At 40.3% G+C, this 18,879-nt stretch overlaps 1 protein-coding gene across 2 annotated transcripts in view; it reads left to right on the forward strand.

The window, feature by feature from the left end:
* Positions 1 to 18,879, forward strand: part of LOC142468238 (uncharacterized) — a 407,600-nt gene that overhangs the window by 262,276 nt on the left and 126,445 nt on the right. The window lies entirely within an intron of this gene.

The raw sequence follows: 18,879 nt of genomic DNA on the forward strand, positions 1-18,879 counted from the left end.
CAGTACTGTCAATGTTGCTGTAACTGCATCAGTTTCAGACTGATAACCAAACAAACACACTTAACATTACATTGACACATTACTGCCTCTTGCTGCTTATTGTATAGTTTGGTCTAGTAAAACGACACTTATTTTGATCGGTATAATATATTTGTGATGATAGAAAATTTGGGATAATTATTCACCTTCATGAAATTCTTCATCGAACACACCTATATCAAAATCTCCTTCCAATCCCTCAACTTGTATTGCTGGCAATTTCTCACTAAGCTGCTCCTCAAGTGCTGTGAGCTTCAGATGCAAGGCAGGCGGCCCTCCGCCTGTTCTGGCGGCATGCGTTTTAATGGACTGCAATTTCAATTTTAATTTTCTTTTTATATCGTCGAAACGCTTCCTGCAATTGTCATGCGAGCGCACTTGGGGCCTCATGCAGTAAGCGTCGATTATGTGAAATCGGCAATCTTACCGATTAGTCATGTTATTGGCGATTTTTCCTCTCCGTATGCAGTAAGTGCCGAATACATTCAAAATCAACCCGAAAACAAATCCGCCCACTCTCACGATGTTTAGCCGATCACACACAGGTGTATCGGCGTGCGTGGCGGGGTGCTGTTAGGTTGCCAATCACAAATCTTGTTGAATCAGGCGAAACAAGCATGTATTGGATAGCGCGCCATATTTAAAGGCAACGTGTACTGCTAATCATTCTCTGTGTTGTTGGGAGTGAGAGAGAGAGAGACGCACAGAGCTGGCTGATTGAAGATTTGCATATTGACTGAGAGACTTGTGTATTGGGTGAGCTTTGTCCATTGTTGTTTTGTTTACATCTTTGTCTTGTTTTATATGTGGAAGTGTTTCGTGTGATTGGCTGTACATTTCTTGTCTGTTTTTTGTGAGTGCTGGAAGTATGCCCGCAAAGCGTGGGAAGAGTGATGCTGGTGGGAGTGGGAGTGCTACTCGTGCGAGTATGCGTCGGAGTGAACGTACTGTTCAGGGGAGTGATGTTGCTTGTGCACCGAGTGGTGTTGCTGGGAGTGGGAGTGGTGTTGCTGGGAGTGGGAGTGGGAGTGCTGTTGCTGGGAGTGGGAGTGCTGTTGCTGGGAGTGGGAGTGCTGGGAGTGGGAGTGCTGTTGCTGGGAGTGGGAGTGCTGGGAGTGGGAGTGCTGGTGCTAGGAGTGGGAGTGCTGGTGCTAGGAGTGGGAGTGCTGGTGCTGTGAGTGCTGCTGGTGGCGCAGTTGCTGATGGGGTGGATGGTGGTGGCGTGCTTGCTGGTGGGCAGCTTTTGGAGGCTCTTCCATTGGAAGAAGGAGAGTCCAGTCAGCACCAGCCAAGCTCTGACCCTAAACCTGCTCGGAAGAAACGTGTGGAGAAGCCACGTAATCCTCGCTTCAATGACCAGGAAAATACAGCTCTTGTCACTGGCATTCTGGAGCACTATGACAGTATATATGGACATTTACTAGGTAAGTGTACCTTTACATTTATTATTCAAATACATGTGTTCCTAGGTCATCTGAGTTTTGTTCATATGCAAATATGGGTTCAGAATATCTTTCTATGTTAATTAGTCTGGAAACACAGCTTTTTATCATGCCTTACAAGGACAACTAAACACAGGCGGTCAATTTGCCATAACTGCATACAATATGAATGCAACCTTGCTTACATGTATAGGTTTAGTAGTGAATGCTCATGTGCTTCACATATTACACCTAAAATAGCATGTTTGCTATCTCTTGGAACAGCTAGCAGTGTAGGAAACTGGTGCTTCTATTATTATTAATTTACCTCATATATTTTATATGTTTTTCAAGGGCGGACAAGTTCAGCAAGCAGAAAAGAAATGTGGGACACAATAGTCATTGGTGTCAATGCATGTGGGAATCATGTGAGGGACAAGCGGAATTGTCACAAGAGATTTGATGATATTAGGTCCAAATTGAAAAAGAAAATACAACAGCAACGCGTGCATGCTACTGGCACTGGAGGTGGGCCGACACCACAACGTCTCATATTAACTCCATTGGAGGAGCTGCTTCGGGCAAAATTACTTCCCGTCGTCGTGGAAGGCTTACCTGGTGACCGGGATATTGGAATTTATCCCTCACAATTTCCACCAGGTGAGAAATATTACTGTACTAGGCGTGTCGTTGCTTACAGTTATTTTGCATATTTACACTGCTTTTTATACTGTCTTCACAATATAAGCATACCTGCATCTATATATGTATATGTCTGATTCTGTATATATATATATATCAAAATAGACATATATGTTGTAGTCCTACTAAAAGCAGTAACTAATACAGCACGTGCCATTGCGTGCTCATTTACATGTGAATTCCCAAAATGCATTGCTGCAGTGGAAGCAATTGATGGTGGGCGAAGATGGGGAACAACAGGGTAGTACACATGTGTAACACATGCTAATGAGAAATTATTACTAGCTACAGGTACAGAACATAAATATGTATAATATTATTGTGTATTTTATTTATTTTACTCCGACAAACATGACATTACTGCCTATTGTAAGCATGCATCAAATATATTGCATGCAACGGCCTACAAACATCACTTGCACTAACACATCTATAGTTGTTTATGAAAAGGTCCATTTTTGCTTTAACTCATATACAGACAGCATAATGAGGCACACGTATCATATGTTATGTCATTGTTTTCATAACTTAAAAACTGCACACGACTATTTAGCTCATCTACCATTGTGTTAAAGCAGCTGCAATTAATATCTCATCACAGCATACACTTCAACAGAGGGGGTGGGGTTCAGCACACACACTAATTACAGGCTCATTTTAGGGTCAACTTAGTTCACACCATTTTCACCTGTTTCAAGTAATTGAAAGGTGTGGCTGATTAGGCTTTTTGGGGAAGGGAATACCGTTCTTACAACCTGACTAGCACAACTGAAGTTAATCACACTCATTTGAAAGCTTCACTTTAGCTACTAAATGCCCCAACAACTCATTACTTATCAAAGCGTACGTCACACATTAGTTCACTCATATCTATAGTTGAACTACTATCAACGACACATTATCACACACTGCATGTGTTGTCTTGTTGAGTCACAGCCACATTCAGGTGTGCCACATCTTCTATTAATGTACCACACATATCCTCTACCAAAAACAACACTTTTTGCAATATGACCACCTTCATGATAACCATTGTGAATGGTCATCTCATGATAGTTATGTACATTATGATACTGATATCACTACACAACATATGATTTTTATGTTCAAATTTAATCTATTTATCCTCACGCATTACTGCAGAAACATAGTATGTTTTATGTTAGGGAACTCAAAAGTTCTAAGTACACAGGCATGTACATTGTTATTACAACTATTTATGTTCACTTTCACACACACATTTTGGGTTAAGGAAATGATGCTGTTAGGTACTCATAAATACAGAACATACAATAACTGTTTGTTCAATATTTACACATGTAAATGTAAAACTTATGTTATTGTTATATATAGTTGCCCCTGAAGGACATGTGTCACCTGAGACGGAACAAGTGTCTTCACCTGGGTCAGCCAGCTCAACACACCTAGAAGGTGAGTGTATCAGTTGGTGGCCATATAATATGTGCTCTTCTATATGTTATGTTGTCATGTTCATTATTTGTTTTGCACATGTTCTTTAAATAGGATTACTTAGTGTATGTGAAAATGAAGTGTAAGGCAACATGTATTGTGTTAGTGATGTTAACTATCATGTAGGAGTTGTGAGTTTACAGCAAGTTTTCATTCACTCATATTTCATACTGAGTCCAAACATTATTCTTAAGTCAAGGTAGTTTTTAATGTGAGGTTATAAAACGTATGGAAACATGTTAGTTGTTACTTATGACACAGTAGAATTACATAGAAACACAGCAGAGATTAACATGCCATTTAATAATGTGTACATTTATTTGTAGAACATGATGATGAGGATTATGATGATGCCGCCATAGACACACAAATACAAGCAAGTGACCATGAAGAGGTTCCAATTGAAACTGTTTTACCGCCAAATCGTCCAGCAAATACCACATACGATGCAATTGTAGCTTCTGAGGGAAAAATTGTGGAAGCAGAAAATCGTCGCCATTCTGACCTGATGACAGTGCTGGAAAGGATGATTGCACTGCAGGAAGAAACAGTTTCACAATTGGCACATCTCCACAGAGTCTTCATTGAAGTGCCTAAACAGTTGCAAAAAATCAACACCTCATTCGAAGCATTAGTTGTTCAGCAAACACAAGCTAATTACTTGAGAATGACTAATGTACCACAATTCAACTTGAACACCTCACAGGCAGGATCTGTTCATGCTGGTCAGTTTTCACCACATGCTTCTGATCTTCATTCACCAGGCCCGAATGTTACCGGTCAAGTAGCAGACATTGCTGTGCAGGTTCCTGACGACATCCTACCGCTGCCATCTGTACAAAATCAGCAGCTGACACCTACAAAGGAGGCCACAAAAACAAAACACAAGCAGTTACTACTGACCAGTTTTTGGTCAAAAACAACAAAAGACACACATGAAACAGACCAACCATCACTTGTGCAGTGTCTACCAACTTGCTCACATGTGTCAGTGGGCACAAGCCCTGTCGGTGAGTCACTGGCCACAAGCCCTGTCCGTGAACAGTCACTACCCAAAAGCCCTGTAGGTGAGTCACTGCCCAAAAGCCCTGTAGGTGAGTCACTGCCCAAAAGCCCTGTAGGTGAATCACTGCCCAAAAGCCCTGTAGGTGAATCACTGCCCAAAAGCCCTGTAGGTGAATCACTGCCCAAAAGCCCTGTAGGTGAATCACTGCCCAAAAGCCCTGTAGGTGAGTCACTGGCCACAAGCCCTGCCCGTGAAGTGCCAGAGGCCACTCAAAGTGGCTCTGTTGTGGCTAAAGTTGGTGGCAAACGAAAAAGGAAAATTCAAGAGACAACAAGCAGGCCTGTTACTCGCTCTCAAAAGGAACAAAAAAAATAAATGTTATAATTCACAAAATATGTCTTTGGCCTTGTTTTGTTGACTTCAGATTATCTAATTAATATTGTATGTATGCTGAAGACTGTGTTGTTTCCAAACTTTCAAGTACGTTCTTGTACACGTGAAGTTTTGGAAATGTTAACACTCGTAATTAATGAATAGTGTTATAAATATTTATGTATTAATCGTCTGTTCAGTAATGGTCCACCAGGAGCCAGTTGCTAAGTTTAGAGAAGCTGCCATTGACTTTGCAGCAAAACATTGCATTTGGGTGTGTTACTTGATGTAATCATTGCATGTGCATATTATTCACATGCAATTATAAAAGCACCTATTTAACTGCAAACATCTTTCTTGTACGTGTACAGCAGGATTTTGTGTTAAATATTACTTACCTTTGCTGGCCATTGTAATGTTGTCCTTTAATCATTTATGTGTTCTTGTTTCAAGAACATCTCTGAATTTATACTAATATATATGTAGTATGTATGGATATATGCACACACACACACACACACACACACACACACACACACACACACACACACACACACACACACACACACACACACACACACACACACACACACACACACACACACACACACACACACACACACAGTGTGTGTGTGTGTATGTATATATAGTACTATCTAAACTGGTATAGATGTATTTACAAAAAACATACACTTCATGCTTCCTTGTGAAAACACAGTATTTTAATAATACAGGCCTAATGTTTCAGAACTATACTAAGTGTGAGCCTCTAACATTATTGGGCGCAAACAAATGTTTATTACTTAATTCACTCATGTTTATCACCATTTAAATAGGTTTCATACAAGGCCTACTTACTGCCATCAATATGTTGTGTGTACTCCTGCAATATAAAAAAAAAAAAATACAAAAAAATTATATATATATATATATATATATATATATACACACACACACACACACACACACACACACACACACACAATATACACTTTATATATATATATATATATATATATATATTTATGAGAGATATATATTTATATATATATATAGATACACACGTATTTAAACTCATGCAGACAGGGAGTTAACCAGACTTTCAAATACACACAGAAATGTATGCGGGAAAAAAACATTTCATTTTGCAGGTGTGTGTATTTACTGATATGGCTGTCTAAGCACTATTTTCACACAGTGCTCTTTGTTATTTGTCAAGAAAACTCAATGTTACTGAATTAAAAGTGTAGGAATGTTTTCAGAAACGAGATAAAAAAAGGATACATGTTTGTCCCACATGCGGCTATCACAAACCACAAATGTTCAAGCAATTAAAACGACACATCCAATTGGCGTTTGAAATAAGGAGTTACAGTTTATAGTTTTGTTGACCTTGAAAAGGAAACACAGCAATTTGTTAGCCATTGAGCAGTTTCATTTTGATGAGCAAAGAACAGATACCTGCACACATCTTTTGTGCTAATCTGCAATGGCTGATGAATTAGTGAAAAATATGAATCCGAATTTAGGGTATAAATACATGGTATCAGAAGCTATTTTGAGAACTTGCGGACACCAAGCGAGCACACGCCAAATCTATGATTTGATTCGAGCAAAATATCCTTATTACCAAGACCGTGGGCATGCGCGCAATTTTAATTCCTCAATAAGATTCACTTTATCAACTAATGACTTTTTTGAACGTGTGCAGGATAAGCTAGAAGACAACTATGGTTTCTGGAAGATTGCCAAAGAAAAACATTTCACCGTGAAAGAGGGCACATATATTGTGGTTAAAGGCATATTTATTCCTAATGCCAATAGCAATGGATCCGCTACTACTGTTCCGTGTGAATCGATACCTGCTGCAATATCTGCACCCTCCATTCCTGAAACCCACATTGTACAACAACAAAACTACTATGATTATGTACCAAGCCTTTCAGCTGAAAATGCATTGGAATGGGTACCCGAAGAAATGAACCTACCTCCCGACCAATTGTTTGAAGAAAGCAGTGGCGATTCCTATGAGCGCTTCATGGAGGAGATGTGTGTCATACTGGATTCAGCGGGTGGGTCAAGCGTGGATGAAAAGCCTTGCATTTCTGGAGCGACCAGTTGCAGCCAGACGAAGAGTTAATTCTAGAAGAATGGTAAATATAACAACCGTTATGAGTTGACTCTGCGTTTAAATGTTTTTTTTTTTTGTAACCACCATTTTCCATTTCAATGCGTGGATACAGCGTAACATTGCAGACTGCATAACATGTAGCGATCACAAAGAAATTGTTTCCGAATACAATATAGTAGAACCTGAAAGAGTAGTACACATTGCTGACGGAATAAATATACGTACTTTCCTATCACTTTAAACATATTAGCAACATTTTACCATAACTCTAACACATACCTGTTTTGTTATCATGCAACATCTACAACATTTAAAACCGGGTCCACCACGTATGACGTGGGACCCTTGTCATGGCCCAAGGCGTCCTTAAAAAGGATTACGGATGTAAGTCCCGCCCCCAAGCGACGTGCGCGCCTCAAAGCCTATTGGCTGTCATGTTTTGTTATAGTAACGGTAACTGCAGTGTGTCATGTGTGCGGCTCAGTGTTTGTAGGCGTCAACTGGGCGTTAGCCGAATGTTAATTGAGTGGGAGGAGTGTTAGCGTGCGTTTCACGCTGGTTTAACATGACGTCACACGTATTGCATTTGCGCATTGTGTTATCGGCCGTCCTTTCTGTCCAAACACGTCTGTTTAAAAAGAATACAGATGTACTCGTTTAGAACGAATGTAGTTTCGTATTCATTGTATTTGAAATAAAGATTTTATGTTTAATGGTATTTTCAAGATGTATTGAACGCACAACGTACGCTTTGTTTTGCGCATGCGCTAACAGTTAGTGCAGCCAAGCGTGAAGTGCGTGCGCACACTAAGCTGTGCGCGCACAGTTTTCAGTATACAGGCAACGTTCACTTCATATACATAGTTATCCCTGCTACAAATTTAAAGAAACATTACATACTGATGTACACTTGTAGTTCTAACATATAAGTGAGTGACGTGTGTATGTACACAATCATATAGAGCTGTGTAACGCGTTGTCACGGATACATATATAGTAAGGTGCCATATTTGACCATCATGTGTTTGCTGTATTTCAGAGATGTCAGGGAAGATACAATCGGATCAATGTATGATTTCAGAAGAGTCTACCTTTATATGAGATGATTGTGAGGAGGAGCCACCGACTACTATACTACATATGGAACTAATTTTATATTGCTTGCAGCGCTTATTAACAAACAATTAAAAATGTGATACCCTTATGCCTATATTGCATAAGCACTTAATTAACATAATGATGTTGCAAAATAGTGCCTCATGAATTTTTATTCAGTGTTCTTTAATGACTACTATCATTTTATGGCATGGTGTGTTTTATATATAACAACCATTCCCACTCTGCTAACACATTTGTGTATTCTATTGTGTAATGGAACGTATGACTGTCGAAACTATGTAACAATAATAATAAGAATAATAATAATTATAATATGAGCATGTTCATGTATAGCGCTGCTAGTTGTACACAGCGCTTTACAGACACATTTTTCAGGCTGAGGTCCCTGGCCAGTGGAACTTACAATTTATTTTTTGCCGCCTGAGGCACAGGGAGATAAAGTGACTTGCCCAAGGTCACAAGGAGCCGACACCGGGAATTGAACCAGACTCCCCTGCTTCAAACTCTCAGTGCCAGTGTGTGTCTTTACTCACTGAGCCACTCCTTCTCCCAATGTAAAGGACACTTACAACCAACTAGCCATTTATTGTTTAAAATCTCTTGTTACATGGGTATGTTGATAAAATGGTTTGGGACTGTAGCAAATAATGTTATTGGCCAGATGTTGTGGTCCCCTACAATGCATGATGTTCTGAATATGACATCAACATCATGTAATGAAGTACGTTTCTGTGTATATTTCATTAACCTAACTAACTATAGTTTACTGTGTTTATTAAACGTTCTAAAAATACATAGTATAGTCAATATGATGATATAAGCTACCATAATAAAGCTGGTGTTATCATTTGTCGGTGTTATACATGGATCCTACACAAATTGATACAGACACAAACAGTTGTGTTAAAAAGTGTGTCTATGCTAATGTGCACGTGATTGACGTTACAATTGTGAGAATACTTGATAATTATCATCATGATAATGATGAAGTGACGTGATTTATATTCCTAAAATATTACCAACATTGTCATATTGGTAAATTAGAAATGCTAAATGACAGTAACATTTGCGACAAAATTGTGTTTTCTGTTAACAGTTTTACACTTGGTACATGTAGGACACATCCACACACGTGTGACTTATACATACACATGTCACTAATTTAAATTAATGTTGACTATTAATTCCTAGCATTAAAAAACACCTACATTGCTAAATATAAGATGTAGTACGCATTGTTGTGATTACAGGCATTCATGCATGGAGTGTTATGATCAGTCAATTTCATCCGTGATGAATGAGCTCCCGTAAGTAAACAAATAAGTACAGTTATCCCCTTGTCGCCAAACACCTCTATATTACATTAATGGAATTTATAAGGAAACATACATAAAATGTGATGAAATGGGAGTAATCATTTTCTAATACAATGCACATGAAAGCTCAAGAGTAGCTAAATGCATATACATGATACAGAAAGTACATATATGTTACATTTGTGTTTAAACCAATATGTTGGGTTTTGACTTCAAATAATTATAGGAAGATTGATGTAGGCACATCTTATGAGAGATGTCAGCAAATATACATACCATGATCAGTCATACTGGAGATATACCTATAATGCAAAGGAACAATATATAAATTGCAAACATTGACATGCCATCTTCAGTACCGTAAACAACACAGCAAAGTGTGTATTTGGTGTTAAATGTGCAACACCATGTATATTTAATGACATTCAAAATGTAAATCAGCCTGGTGTACACATCATATGGATGTACATGTTACACTGCACCAATAACATTGTATGTAAGCACACTAGAAGCATGAATGAGTATGGGCATAATATGTGTATTGTGTTAGCATAAGGAACAACACAATGCTAAAATATTAGTGCTTTGTTACCCCAGTTGTATTCACATACACACAACTAAAGTAAAATTGAAGAGGGATTATATAACCTGTGCAACAATAACATACCGGTGCCACATCCCTTTGTGCACACAGCAGAGAGAAGAAAGGTGTGCAACCCATATTCATCTGTGTCCTACCAGAAGGGTATATAAAAAAACATTATTGTTAAGATAACATAATGTAACTATAAAAGTAGAACTTGGAACATATATGTTTTTACTTACAAGAAAAAAATGAATTGATGAGATTCTGGCGTGTCTGGCCACCACTGGCTGTTTGTTCATTTTCAGCAGCTACATGGGTGGGATGCTCGTCTACCAAAGGCTCAGCTAGGTCTGACTGTACATTGTGCCTCAGTGCAACATTGTGCAAAATGCAACAGGCAAGGATAATATCAGACACTTTTTGAGGCTTGTATAGAAGAGCCCCACCAGTTCTGTCCAGACACCTAAATCTGGTCTTGAGTAGGCCAAATGTCCTCTCTATAACAGATCTTGTAGATATATGGGCTGCATTGTACCTCTCCTCTGCTTCAGTTTGAGGGTTTAGCACCGGAGTCAAGAGCCACGGCCTAATTCCGTATCCTGAGTCACCTATAATGAATGGAGCACACATAAGCTGACATTAGTGATCAAATTGTACAATGCCAACATTCCTAAATAAAAATGTGTTTTGTGTTAGAACATGTAAATGTGTACTCACCCAGCAGCCAACCATGTTCAAAATGTCCCTCTTCGAACGCATGGAAGACTGAAGAGTTCCTCAGGATAGAGGAATCGTGACTGGAACCAGGGAATTTGGGTACCACATGCATTATCCTCATCGTCGCATCACATACCACCTGTACATTGAGTGAATGGTAGTGCTTACGATTGCGGTACACATGCTCACTCTGACTAGGTGCAATCAAAGCAACATGTGTGCAATCGATTGCACCCAGCACACATGGTATCCCTGCTATATTATAAAAGCCAGTCCTGACTTCCAGCCACTCTGTCGCCTCTGTAGGAAAATGAATATAATTCCTAGCGCGTCTATTGAGTGCATAGAGAAACTGGGTCAAGGCCCGCGAGAATGTAGATTGCGAGACCCCGCCCACTATGCCCACAGTTGTCTGGTATGACGCGGAAGCAAGATAATGTAATGAGCACAGCATTTTAACAAGCCCAGGGACTGCACGACCTCTGGCTGTGAAAAAATCTAAATCTCCCCTTATCTCCTGATAAAGAGATAAGATTGCTGCTGAACTCAAACGATAGCGACTTACAATCTCCTCCTCACTCATCCCATCTAACAGGGTTCTCTCCCTGTACAGACGCGGACGAGGCACAACTTGTCTCCTCTGTCTTCTCCTCTGATCTCCTGTCCCTCTACCTGTCCCTCGGCCTGTCCCTCTCCCTGTCCCTGTCGTATCCGCGTGACTGTCCCTGTCACTGTCCCTCGGTGTGTCCCTCCCTTGCCCTATATGATTCTCTTGATCATCAAGCATGTCATAGAAAAGAATGTTCCTCCGTCTCCTAAACAATCTCAACATTTTGAAATGAGTAGCTGTGAATGAGCAGGTAATGGGCGTCCTTTAAATAGGTATGGGATGATGTCAGGTGACATAGTAAAATGCAAGGTGTTACATTAACATAATAAAGTACTTCTGTGGCAAGCTGTGTGCAGTTGTTGTTATAAGTATTTGTTGTGTGTATTCTGCAGGGAATGATGATATTTGCCAATGATGTGACGTGAAGCTTTGTACAAACATTGCTTGCAAATAAATAGTTGCATGTGCAATGCATGTAAAACTTCTGAACGCAACAGTCAGTCATGTAATTAGACAAAAAAGCTGAGATTGACGTGGGAAAAGTTTTGTGTAACATGTGTAATTAGCCATGTTATTGTGACATGTTGACAACAATGAATAGTCGTGTGCATATGCATGCATTTCTGTAAGGAGGATAGTTGCTATAGAATGAGTTTACAAGGTGTCCCAATGATGAATTACTGTACATGTGTGTATAAGTTAGGTTGAAGTGCTTGTAATGCAACGGTTACAATGTAAACATGCAATGTGATTGATCGTCCAATAAGTGACGTCATGAAAATAGGGAGGACCAAACGTAGATGTAAACATGAGAATTTAGATGTACATGAACGTTTAAAGATGCGTGACACATTACAAGCATTGTGTAATGTAAAAGAACATGAATATACGGTGTATGTGTTAGATGTGTGACATGTGTAACATCATGTAAATAATTGTCGCTCAGTTCAGTAAAATGTGTGATATGATGTGAGGTTCTCCTTTAAGAGTTGAGTATAGTATTTTCCCTTGACACATCATCACATGATGAGTAATGTGACCCGCAAATGCTGAAAACATGTAAAAGTAGAATGTTATGCAAATAATACACGTCAGCTGTGACACAATGCAGGGAATGCCCCCACACTGTAATGGAAATGACGTTTGTATTGTGAGCAATGAAACGTAAACAGTACTATACTGTTATACGTCCCCGCTCCATTAACTCCATTGATGTACAGAAGATTTTTTTTTTCTAAGTGCCGTTCCGGCAGCCTTAGCGATCGTTCTCCCGTCCAAACTGCCAACTTTAGTTGGCGGGAGAAATTGGCCATAACATCTCAATTTCGTAGTGCCGATCAGCCCCGATAAGCTGTTTTTTTTTGTTGAATCCAGCCGATTTAAAAAAGTGGCGATCAGTGGCGAAAACAGGCTTATCGGCAGCCGACTGGCCATAACAAAATAATCGGCTCCGAAACCTGGCGAAATCAAGCACTTATCGGCGCTTACTGAATCTCAAACCCAATTTTGGCTATAAAATGGCGATAATTCCCTTATCAACGCTTACTGCATGAGGCCCTTGGACACCACATCCTGATACAGCTTCACGGATGTTTCTCCACAACTCCCTCTTGACCGCTGCGGATGTTTTGACTGGAAATAAACATCAGGAACGCAGTTCTAATTAATATTTATAACAAGGAAAGTTTTTTCCCAACTGAAATCGTAAATGCGAAAGCCAATATATGTATTTCTACTATAGCGTATGGTCATGTGTTACAAATTGCTGTGAAACTAAGACAAAACAAACTGCATCGTACGTTTGCTTTATTTACACACAATTTGGACACACGCCATGGCATCATTGCAGACACACAATGTAGATGGACAGCATTCCAACTGTTGTGCCATGGCATCATTTAACATGCCTTTAGCTCTGTGTGGGCGAAACACAGTACATGACATAATCAGTAGAAGGTGGCAGGTATTACACGTGTTCAACTTACCAACTAGATGGCCAAACAGGCGATCATAGTTGTCAACTATTGACGTGACTAGTACCCTATTTTCCTCGTCACTGAATTTTATGTTTCGTTTCCTGCCATCGTACAGTGACTGTGTATTTCTATGTGGTACATGCTGCTCTGTACTATCTCCATCCTCGACATCCATGGACGTCATGCTCATGTCATGCTCATCATGGTGCGATTCCTCTATTGCATCAGGATACACTGTAGCATGAGGTGTTGACATTGGGGCTGCATGCACATTTTCCGGAACACTCACACTTGCAGAAGCTGTTTGCCCTGCACTACCACACACAGCGATTCTACGACTGCCACGATTACGCGTTGCTGCCCTGACACGACCACGCACAGCACCACGTCCACTAGCAGGCACACTAGCAGCCACTACACCACGCACAGTACCACTCATACTACCACGCACTCTACCAAGAACACTAGCACGGTCACAACCCCGAACATTGCCACGGACACCACCACGCACAGTTCCACGTCCCGTACCACGTCCAGTACCACGCACATTACCGCCGACACTACCGCGCGCACTAGCACGGTCACTACCACGAACATTAGCACGGACACCAGCACGCACACTACCACGGACACTACCACGTTCAGTTCCACGCACATTACCACAGACACTACCACGCACACTTCCAGAGACATTGCCACGCACAGTGGCATTTGCACGCAAACTCTGGCTGCCAGCAACATTCGCCCCAAAAACAGCATGATCATCACTGACACACGGTGACTCACTCGACACAGCTGTGACACTTGCTGACACAGAAGGACTACAAGTGTCAAAAGCTGAATATGTTGCATTCTGTTCAACAGATTCATGTACCCTAACAGGTCCGGCCACCCCAATAACTGCAGCAGCACAGCTCGCTGTTGAACTTCCTAGCACACGCACATGTGTGTGTGCTGAAGCAGTGGAAATGACTTTTCTCACTGCATGTGCACCACTTCTCCTCACAGTACTAGAGCGCGCAACGGACATACTGATACTTTGTACAATTTCGTGTGGTAACTACTAGTCTGACTACACGTCTATCGCTGAGTGTGTTTGCCTGTAGATTATTGAAACGCTGAAAGTCTAAACAGTCCAATATTGTAACTGTATCTGAAGTGTGTATGCGCTTCCACAACTTTCACACAGACAAGCGCGCCGTTTCTCTGGTATGTAAATAGGAACAAGCCGTCCGTGAGGCGCTCTGACAGGAATCTGCAGTGTTATGTACAAATTGCCCGCCCACTTCAAATCACGTCTCGCGAGACTCGCGAGCGCAACTTCAAACCACACGGATTACATTTGTAGCCAAATGCAAGTACATCCGTCAGGAATGGCGAAATTAGCACTCGCCAGTACTTCACATGGAGACTTTATAGCCATTTTTCCCTTTCTGCATAAGCTGTCATAAAAACGCCACAATTTTGCTAATTGTACACAATGGCGATTTTTTTGCCCGTTCCTCTCTGCATAGGCCCCTAAGTGTATCATTTTTCTACGATTTTTGGGTGAGACATAATAAATCTCTAATGTAATTGGGATGTTATCAGTGCGACTGTGTGTTAGTCTGTGTGCCTTAATTTCATCCGTTCCCCTTTGCCATATAGAGGTATTATGTGTATGTGATAACACTTGTCCATTTATCCACTGATGTAATATCTCTCTCCTACATTGAGTTTATATACTATGTAACATACTTTGTGTATCTGCACTATTCTATATAGATTGTAAGATATAAATGGTGTGATTATAGATAACCATATCTGTGTCTTGAACATTCAGACATAGATGAGTTATATCTCTATTTAACACTTCTCTTTGCATTAAATTTATGCTATGGATTCTGTGTTATGTAGATTAGTAGAACAAAGTCCAACAATAGTGCTCAAATGGCTATAGAAAAACAGTCTTAGTAACCTCAATAAAGGATTTCTTGATTGAAGAAGGAAATCAAACAAGCAAATCCCAATGAAGTGAGTATAGGGTATACAGTATAGGTGAGCGTAATGTATTGACATATAACTTAAGTCCTGGGGGTGTTGTAAATGGAGAATGATTAGCTCCACCACACCACACCCAATAAGGACAACGTCACATACGCTTGCAACCACCTTGTAAATACCTCCCAATGCAATAAATGGTATTGTAACTCACATAAGAGAAGCCTGTGTTCTTCTTGTCTTGGGGCGTGCATACGTGATGACAGTATATCAATGGAGATTCCGCTCGAAGCAGTGTGGCAGAGCACAGCCATGCAATGAAGATAAATCAGGATCACAGCGATGGGGTAAAAAACTTCTTTATTCAAACACCATGGTGCAGACAGGAATGGAGGGTAGCTCTTACGCGTTTCACGCCTGTACGGCGCTTCGTCAGAGAGTAGAAAAGATATACTGGGTCCCCCTTGATATAGCCCTTTTGATTGCGGTGAAAATTACTATCAGTCGCGGCTCCAATGACCGGAAATTACATAACGGGCTCAATGCAATGTGCAGTTGTTTACAAGCACACATAGTTGTCATGGATACAGCTTCGTCACAGCTCTAAGCCTATGGGGGAAGTTTTAATCACAAGGAGGAACCCGTATAGATCCTGATCTATCTTCATTGCTTCGAGCGGAATCTCCATGGATTCTGTGTTATATTGTGCGATTTGGGATTTCAGTATATTCCCACTGCTATATGTATTACTCTGTGTATTAGATTTTAAGTAAAGAATTGTGCAAATTAAGATAACCCAGTCTGTGTCTGTAATTATTAGACACAGATGGGCTAAATTTCCATTTATGACCTCTCTTCTGTACTAAGTACAAATGATGGATTCTGTGATGCAGCTGTGCGATGTAAGGTTTCAGTGAATCTCTCTTTCCCTCTATATACACTGTTTGAGGGACTATATGTGTCTGATTATTTAAGATGATTGAAAGAATTTCCCTGCCAATTGCAAAAGGGCCGGAAGCTTCTGTGGCTGGTGTCACGGGAGACGCACTTAATAACTCATTTATATTTCGTGGATCCTGATTGAGCAGTACAGGTTGAGCAAAATAAACTGAGATTTATTCCCTTGATAGGCAAATACACGACAACTGCAGAATACACTTAATAATTACACTTACTGGGATAATGTCCAGAAAGGTGCAAAGCACCAGAAGATTGTCTTTTAAAATGTAGTCCTTTTGCAAATTGCCAAATAATTAGCCAGTCCAATCCTTCTGTGAAAGTGCCAAGTCTTTTCTGGTTCTTTGAGGTTCTTTCTGGAATCCCCAGGGCTAACGAAATCCTGAAGCAGGGCAAGTTTCCTTGTTGCGATGTTTTTAACCCCTTGCGTTCTGGAATCGTAGCCGCTGTACTTAGATCTTATCCGCTTGAAGAAATCAGGTAACAACAACAGCAAACAACACAGGAATGAGGGTTACAGGCCTTTTTAAGGACAAGGACCTGTGGAGTGTTACATTAGCCTCATCCCATTGGCAAGGAATTATCTTCCTCCTATCAGAACCTTCCATGTCACATGGGCAAATCCTACAGCCAGGCCAAGTAACTCTGAGCATGCTCAGTAAGCAGCTTGGTAGCACTGCTAAGTAAAAAGGGGCCACTCATTTCTGGGGACGCAATGTCTGGAGTTTGGTCCCAAGGTGTGAAATATCTAGGATGAGTAACAGGATCTGCTACACAGAAACATCCTGATTAAGTGACACTTTAAGACTCTGGGGTCTTTCATCCAGTAGACCCATAGGCATCTCCCCAACAGGGGGCTCATGTATGCATAACATTTGTTCCTTAATACATTACAAAGGCAGGTAGAAAAAATAGCATCCTGTCGGTACATTTTAAAACTGTAACAGAAAGGCACTTCATCGTAAATATATGTTTCCCTTATGACAAAGTTATATTTTTAATATGTGTGTGCTTGGGGGGTTACACTGAGGCTGCACACCAAAAATCAGGGTGCTGGCTCACTCCATTCCTAAATTAGCAGTCGTAATGGAACGGCCCCTGTTATTCAGCACTGCAGGTAGGGACAAGCCTGCAAAAAGGGGACAACAATGCATAGAGGGGAGAATGGTACATGGGAACAGCATATAAAATTAACCCCTTCATCCCCAATACGAAATAGGGGTAACCAGCCGAGCACACTGCCTATATTAATGCGCTGATTACCCCCATTTTCTTCACAGCTGGATACACACACAGCACCGCACACTGCTGACTTCCCGGGAAGCTTTGGAACCACGCCCTGGCACTGTTAATCTCGATCTGGTGGAATTTACAGGCCTGGGACACGAAAGAAACGACACACACGCAGTGTTTCAAATCCTTTGTCTCAGTTTATTTAGCACAACGTAAAGAGATTTATACAGAAAAAAGAAAACATTGATTAGAGTCGTGATTAAAGGCATGAATTAGGGGCAAGACATGTTAGTGGGGTGATATAGGGTTTAAATATCCCAGGACAGGCACTGTCTGAAATACATACCTTTCTCACTACCTACGTTATCAGCTATGTGGGGTGAGTCTGCTTCCTAGGAAACTTGCCTCCTATTACAGATATACAGTAAAAAAGCTGACTACATGAGAACATATATTTTAGCTAGCAATTGCAGACAAAATGGAGGGTATGACACAAATGCAGATTCTGGCCTTCTCTACTGTCCCTAACAATGTCTTTTTCAACAAATGTAGTTGATCGATATTTGTGTCTGTAATTATTAGACACAGATGGGCTAAATTTCCATTTATGACCTCTCTTCTGTACCAAGTACAAATGATGGATTCTGAGATGCAGCTGTGCTTAAGATTTCAGTGAATTTCTCTTTCCCCTCTATATACACTATTTGAGGGACTATATGTGTCTGATTATTTAAGAAGTCTTTTTTAAACAAATGTAGTTGATCAATATTTGTTGATTTAAATTCTCTCCATAACACTCAAATTATGAGTGACATGTTGTGTGATTTAAGATATTCCTATCTACAGTAGGTCTTTATTTATTAGACATAGAGGGACTATATATCTTTCTGAGGTTCGTTACTGTATTAAATTCAGAGTATGTGTGATTTAAGATAATCATTCTTTCTCTCTAATTAGATATATCTTTCTATACATATATAAGTGATATTTATTCCTAATGGGGAGTAGTAACATTCTCTATTGCATATATTCATCCTTTCTTTTAAGGGTGTAATTTCCAATAAGCTGCCACTCTTAGTATCACTACATAGATAGCATAAAGTTGGTTTAATTCACAAACTATGTTAAATATGTATCAACGTGTCTGCCCTTTATTAACATGGCTGCAAAGTAACATTATATACCCAGCGGAGTTTGTATTGATGTATATGTATGGGACGAGGAATCAGATGGTGGTTATGTTA

The sequence above is a fragment of the Ascaphus truei genome, chromosome 1 (genome assembly GCF_040206685.1).
Source record: "Ascaphus truei isolate aAscTru1 chromosome 1, aAscTru1.hap1, whole genome shotgun sequence".
Lineage (NCBI taxonomy): Eukaryota > Metazoa > Chordata > Amphibia > Anura > Ascaphidae > Ascaphus > Ascaphus truei.